Consider the following 7,725-nt stretch of genomic DNA (forward strand, 5'->3'; position numbering starts at 1 on the left):
AAGACACTTGGCTTGTGTATAACCATCTGGTTTAAGTGTCTTTCACCTACACCCAAATCTGTCCTCACCTATGAATCCATCTATGAGATGGAGCTAAAAGAACAAGAATCACCACAGCAGCCAGGTATTACCTGTTATTGCTGAGATTAGTTTGTACTTCTGGCAAGAAGAATGTGTTCAGTCAACTGATAACCCTCTCACAACAAATACAAAGTTCTTTAAGTAATCATAAGAACCAAAAATACTTTAAATAAAAATTGTTTTATTCATACCTAATAATTTTGGGTTGGTAGTCTAGTTCAGTCCTGCATTGTTAGAAGAATGAAAAAGCATAACTGGATTTCATTCTTTGAGATATAGTTATCTCAGTGAGATCATCTGCCCCATGAGATACACAATTAGATTGGACTGACTTTCCTTAGAAACTGCCATGTCCTGTCAGTACTATAATAAATTTCCTTCATGTGCTAGCAACAGAAAGATATTATGAAGATCTGAAGCTACTGCCAAGGCTCAAAAGTACATTTCAATAGTAGTCAGAGAATCTTCCCTTTTTTATTATAGTTTGAGCAGTTTTAGTACTTTTACATGTCACCATATTTTTATTCCCTAATGTTTATTCAAATATTTTGAAAATGCTTATTTTATGCCTTCCAGAACACCATCACTGTTTGTTCTTTGATCTTTGACAGTTGCCTCAATATCATTATGTACTACAAACATGAATTAATAAAAAAATAAAAACTAAAAAAGAATCCATTCCTTGCTTTGTGTTTAATTAGTTTTAAAACTTTAAAGCTTAGGGCTACATTTTAGATTACCAAGATTGAGACGGATGATTGCAAAGTATTTATACTCAAGGTTTTTTTTTTTAATTTCATCTCTCTAACTGGCAATTAAAAATAACAAAGAATAACCAAAATACATAATCAATTATAATACTCAGGATTAACAAATGTTAGGATAATGACATTTTCAATATGGCTGTACAATATAAATGTTTTCCCGGTTATATTTTATGTCAGTTTGTTTATTTTATAATGTTTACCAGAATATATTGTTAAATAGTCTACCTGCTTATTTGCTTTCCCCCTTAGAGTCAATTCTCAAAAGAGCAACCAGGCATTTCTCTTTTGGCTCTCTAATCATCTTGGCAGCTGGTTTTTATTGCAGGTCATCCAGCACCTAAGGCAGGAAAATGGTGTACACAAAGGATATGAAAAAGTCACTGAAGTCAATCAGCTCTAGGGTGTAACTCATTATGAAAAGCAGAAAGCACATGCTGGGTCTTTTGAATAAAAACATACTCTGAAGATGATCAGACAGGGTAAAGCAAAATCAGTCATTGTCACTAACCAACTGTTCAGCTTTGAAGATATCCAAAATAGACTATGATACTATATTAGTCAAAACTGGTATCTATCGCCACTGTGAGAGTTCTATTGCCTTGGAAATAGCATGAGGAAAATACTACAGAATATGAGCACTGGCTGTCATTGACCTGGGAGATTTTGATATCATCAGAAACATGCAGAACAGGCTGGTGAAAAGTAAGTCACACACAATTTCTATTTAATAAAACTTGCCAGGGCTTCTTTTATTAAAAAAAAAAAAAAGTAGCTAACATGATTCTTCTGAAACATAAGCCAGATCATGTTATTCCTGTACTCAAAATCCTCCCAACAGCTTTCTGTTTTAATCAGTAAGGATTTGGTACAGTAAAAGAAATTGCACTTTCAAAATATTTAACTGAAGAATCTACTGAAAGGTTATATTTAGAGAACAGGGGCTCAAGGCAAAGAATCAGGAACAGTGAAACAAGCAAGAACTGGCAAGAGCTTGAAGCCTTTTCTTGCCTAGATCTGAATAGGCAAACCAAAGGAATAATTTCACCAAGATAGCCCAAGATCCAGAGCCCTGTGATAAGGTTGCCCCAGGAGAGCTGTGGCACACATGACTAGGGCAGAGGTTCTTATTTTTCTGCTCTTTCCAGCTGACTAGACTTGAAAGGAGGTTACCAGATATGGGATCCAGGATGGGACAGTCTATGTATTTTGACTCCCAAGGTCCACTGAAAGCAGAAAGGAACATAGTGGAAAAGGTACATGGAGAGATAAACAAGGCATACCATCATCATGAGGGTAAGAGCCACAACCCCTTCTGTAACACAGTGTTATGGCTTATATTTAGATGTCCCCTCAAAGCCTCATGCTTTTTCTGAGGCGGGTGACTCTGGAGTGTGTGATGCTAGGATTAAGGGCGTGTGATTACTAAATCACTACACGTGAGTGATTGGCTTGGAACCACCCTAATCCCCATAGTTTGAATAAGATAAAAGGAGCAGAAAGACACCGTTAAAGTCCCTCGTTGCTTTTGCTACCTTGTGAGAAACATGAACTGATTCTCCTCTGTGATGCCCCTCCCACCTCTCTTGTTTTTTAGTGCTTCCACTGCCATGAATTATTACCCCTCTGCCACCCTGCTTTGGAGCCAGTCAATTATGGACTGAAACTTCTATGAACTGTAAACTAAATAAACCTTTCCCCCTTTAACTTTGGCTGTCAGGTATTTTCTCTCAGTCATGAGAGAAAAGTAACTAACACACATAGAAAGCCCCTAAAACACATTCTTCACCTTGCACTCTTGCTTTATTTTTCTACTAGTCCCCCAGACCAAACTTGTCTTCCTGAGGTTCCTGTACCATACACCAGACAAATTTTCCCCTCCTAGACTTTCCATATGCTTACCTTTAAATTTAACGATTTTGCCTCAGGCGTGCATTGTTCTCACTGATTCACTTGTTTTAGAGCTTTGTTCAAATGCCATGAATATTCCTTGACCATTTCTTTAAAATTAATTGCGTTAATTAACTGCTCACCCTCTTTTTATTCTTTTCCCTGACTAGTTGTTCTCTGTAGAAATTACCACCATTCTCTATACATTAAAGAGTTATTGTTAAAAAGAGATAATGTGATTTTGTATATAAAGTTTTTAGAAGAGGATGTAGCACATAAACATTTAATAGTGGCAACTCTCTTCTTTTCTTTCATTCAACTGTTCATTATACCCACGTAGTCAAATGACACATTCATCTATACTCCAAAACACTTTGACCTGGTAGAATTCTGAGTCTTTTGAGTCCTAACCCTTCAGCCTGTACCAGAGGTCACATGGAACTTATCAGGGGTGTTACGGCAAACACTACTTCATTAGCTATATTGCACATGACTCACAGAGCACAACCATAGCTGGTAAGAAATTTTAGATGTCTGGATTAGACAGAGATGAAATAGGTTCTATTGATCACAGATTTAGTGCCTGTATTGAAAGAAGAAAATACTGAAATGAAGTTTTGTGTCAAAAGAAAAGTTTGATGTACCTGACTATCATCAAATCACTTGTAACATTTTCATGTAGGATCATGGTAGGAGTAATGTCGAAGGAGTCCTGTGGAAAATGTTATTGGTTATTTTCCTGATTTTGAGATAGATTATGGATTTTTTTTTATTTCAAGGTAGTTAAATGTGAATGTTAAAGAGATTTACTGAGGTATTTTCTTAAAGTGTGGGTTCTGAGGAACTCAAGGACTCTGAGAGATCTGACTTGTTGAAAGCCCAGTTCTCATAATACTTTCCTTTCTCATGGACATGACAAGACAGCTGGATGCAATGAACTTGAAGCTTTAAAATATTTAGGAATAAGAAGAAAAAGTGCTTATTTATTCACAACAGGACAGGTATATTGATACAAATTGGACGTATGGATGGGGTTGACATATGGAGACTCCGTTTATTTCCCAGTACCAAACTACCTTAAGCTCAAAGAAATCACATATTCTGAAGAATTTTAGAACTACTTGGTAGGAATTATGCAAGCATTTTTGAAGTTATTCAAGGATTTATGAGTATCAATTATGTTGTAAGTGTCTGTGGCTGTCGTGGAATGTAAATCTCAGTAAATATCTAAGTTATACCACACATCTTCTCCATTAATACACTACAATTTTAAGAGGATCTGCCTGAACTAAAAACAAACCTCGCTCATCCAAAAGCATCCTTAGGAGATTGGCATATACACATGTCAGAATGAATCTAACATTTCTGATGATTTATTTTAACTCTGGAAATATTTGAGCAGGCCAAACTCACCCTTTAACATGAAAATACCACTAATGAATTTGAGAGTCTTCACTGCTTATATGTGAAGTCATTATAATTGATAAGAATCTTAATAGACTCTATTATTCTCAATAATGGTTTTATTGTATTTACATAAATTCTATTTAAATTAAAAATTATTCATTCTATTTTAGGTCTATATTATGCATGTCAGTATAACTAATGCTCATTAAATTTTTGGGTTCTTACCACAAAATTTTGTTACTATCGTTGTTGCTGTTTTCATTAAAAGAAGCTATTTTCACCTACATTATCCCACCAATCTCCAAAACAAAACTTAGATATGTAAAATATTTCAGTTTTTCTAATGACGATATGGAGGATTAGAGGGCCTAATAGATGCTCAAAATGACATAATTAAGACTTATGTGAGGAGTCAATTCACATTTATTCATGTGCTACATTTACCCATTGGAATAGATGAGTGGATGTATCTAAAGGAGTGATGTTTTATCATGTTAGTGTTATAGGAAAACTAACAGCCATCCAAAGATGTCCATGACCTAATCCCAGGAACCTGTGAATATGCTGCTTTATATGGAAAAAAGGGACTTTACAGATATAATCAAGTCAAGGATCTTGAGCTGGGGAGATTACACTGAATTCTCTGAGTGGGACCCAATGTGATTACAAGTGTCCTTTTCAGTGAAAGGGGGAGTAAAAAGCGTCAGGGTCAGAAAAGATGTGATAAGGCCAGCAGAAGTAAGAGTGATGTAATTTCTGGAAGGAGGCCATAAGTTAAGGGATGCAGGTAGCCTATAGAACCTAGGGGGCAAAAAAGAAATGAATTCTCCTTAATATGATTTGGATATTGTTTAATTTTCTACTCACTAAGAGTCATATGATGGAAGGCTTCATGGCAATAGTAGTAGTAGTAGTATTGGGTGGTACTCTGGAACCTTTAAAAGGTCTGGTGGGTGGCCTTCAGCTCACTAGGAGTATGCCCTCTGATGGTAGTTCTTGTGTGACCCCTTGAATTCTTCTCAGAAGGCTGTTATAGGGCCAGGGATTTAGCTCAATGGTTTCGCCGCCTGCTGCACAAGCGCAAGGACCCGAGTTCGATCCCCAGTACCAAAAAAAAAAGAAAAAAGAAGGCTGTTATAAAAGGAGTAATCTTGGCCCCCACCTAGATTTTTCTGTTTTGCCATATTGATGTGTAATGTTTGCTCTCTCGTGTGCGTCACAATTGTAATTTCTCATGAGGTGATGCAACCAAGGGGCTATATTGCTTGGTCTTTGAAGCAACAGAACTTTAAACTAAATAAATTTCTTTTTTCGCACAAGTATCTTCTGTCAGGCATTTCTTTATGGCAGGGAAAAACTAACTAATACACCCCTCTGGAGCACCTAGAAGGAACACAGTCCAGGTGACACCTCATATTTAGCCAACTAAGAACTACTTAGCACTTCTGACCTTCAAAACTTTGTGACTTTAAATTTATGTTGTTTGAAAGTATCAAATTTATGGTGATTTGCTACAGTCACAAAATAAAGCTAGTATCAGAGATAAGATGTGCTAGATGCATAGCATAAGGACCAATTTTATAAAATTTTCATTGACATCACCTACACTGTCTCTTTTCTCATATACATGATCCATCTTCCTCTTCTATTTCTTTATGTCAGATTAACAGAAGACATACCTGCTCTGGACACTCACAAAGCTAGGAGGACATGGGAAGCATGTGCCCTGCTGCCAGCTGATGCCAAATCCACTCAGAACTTGGAACCTTTACTGAACCAGGGGGAGCTGGAAGCTGTGCATCCTGCCCCCAGCTGACACCAACGCCTGCCTGGGACCAGCATCCCCCAGCTGATGACAAGGTCCACCCAGGCTCCACAATGAGCTAGCAGGGCTAGGCAACCTACTTCAACCGATGCTGCCTCTGCCACTGGGTTCTCCACAGTACAGGGCAACAAAGGTGACAAGCACCGGACCAACCTGATTAAAGAAGAGAGCAACATCCAGGAGGAGAGTTTTGGTTCCAGACTGAATTGTTACTCTACCCCAGAGACCAGGGAGAGGCAGCTTTGGGAGGCAGGATTGGAGAGTGTGAGAGATAAACAGAGATCTCCTATGACCACCCTGGGAGGCCAGGATCAGACTAGGAAGATCATAGGGCCTTTATTCTGTTGTGGGAGGCCAGGTTTGCTGATTGTAGTAATCACAGGGGAGAATCCTGAAGAAGAAAGAATTTAAGCTAGTGGTATGTTTGAGTTCTGACACAGCTGTCTAAATCTAACAGAAATTAGTGGTCTGCATTACTATAAGTCAATATATGGGTGGCCTAATTGTCTTCACTAAAATCAAAGTCCCCTTTATTCTCATTAAAGGCTATTCATGAGTGTTTCCTAGGATTTGTCCAAATATGCAGTTGATATTTGATGTCATTCATGTCACTGAATTTACTATGATAGCCAAGGTAACATTGAAGTGGCTGACAATTGTTTTTTGCTCTATGCCAATATCTGGATTGCCTGGGGGTCATAAACAATACTGTGGCTCACTCCTGAAGAATAGGACCAAAGAATTTGCAAGCCTCAGCAAAAATAAACAAACAAAATACAGAAACATGAAAAGACAAGGCAGCAAAATGCTTTCATAAACTCCCACATCCCAAAACCAGTTGATGTGGGCTTGAATGGGGAGGAAATCATAAGCTACATAGCAGAGAGGGATGACAGGGTATTAATAGAGGTAAAACAGTTCAATCGAGTGCCTAATGAATTTAAATACCATACAACTAATCAGATATTGACCCTAATGAAACAAAAGACCAGTGAGTCTAGAGAAGAAGACACTAATAAACAGCTAATGGAGTTAAAGAAAGAGTTACTAAATATGAATACTAACATAGCAAAGAAGGAGAGTCCATAAATAAGTGCCTAAAAAAGTTCCAAACAGAAACCCAGAATATTAAAAATAAAATTGAAAGTATGGGCAGTAGAAGTGACCAATGTGAAGAGTTTCAGATCTAGAGGACAGAGCTGTGATCAGTGGCTAATTAAAATATATATACCTTAAAAAAAACAGAGAACATGAGCAATGGATCCAACAGCTTCTACATCACTCAAAAGAGGACTAATACAGAGACACCTTGTTTGTCAAATCAATTTGTTCCAAATTCATGTTCAAACACAAAAAGTTCAAGAACTGAGCATACTTTCCCATAAGAAGGACCAAATCATTGCTTCCAAGGCCCAAAATTACACTTATAAATTTATTTTTCCAGGACTTTAATAAATTTTGCAATGATTTTTTCTTTATCATGGTTCTCACAGTTTTCCTCTTAGCTTCACTGCTGGTATCACTTTCTTTGGAGCCATAGTTACAATATTTTATGCAAATAAAGCACAAATACACAAAAAAGCACAATGATGAATGTTTTAATGCACTAACACATGCACTATATGTTGTCTGCATGACTTTGTGTCTGCAGTGAGATGAGACATATGACTCAGGCTTTTTCAAGTCAGATTTTCAGTTCAACTATCGAGCAAAGTTATGAACACCAAGCAGATTTTTTTTCGAACTTTGCTTTGTGAG

The 7,725-nt window shown here is 37.2% G+C and overlaps 1 pseudogene; it reads left to right on the top strand.

Annotated features, from left to right (window-relative positions):
- The first annotated feature begins 1,198 nt into the window (after positions 1-1,198).
- On the top strand, positions 1,199-5,958 carry LOC147824351 (large ribosomal subunit protein eL30 pseudogene; annotated as a pseudogene).
- The last annotated feature ends 1,767 nt before the right edge of the window (positions 5,959-7,725 follow it).

The sequence above is a fragment of the Heterocephalus glaber genome, unplaced genomic scaffold (genome assembly GCF_053883595.1).
Source record: "Heterocephalus glaber isolate CG9 unplaced genomic scaffold, H.glaber_assembly_v1.0 deba00001547, whole genome shotgun sequence".
Classification (NCBI taxonomy): Eukaryota; Metazoa; Chordata; class Mammalia; order Rodentia; family Bathyergidae; genus Heterocephalus; species Heterocephalus glaber.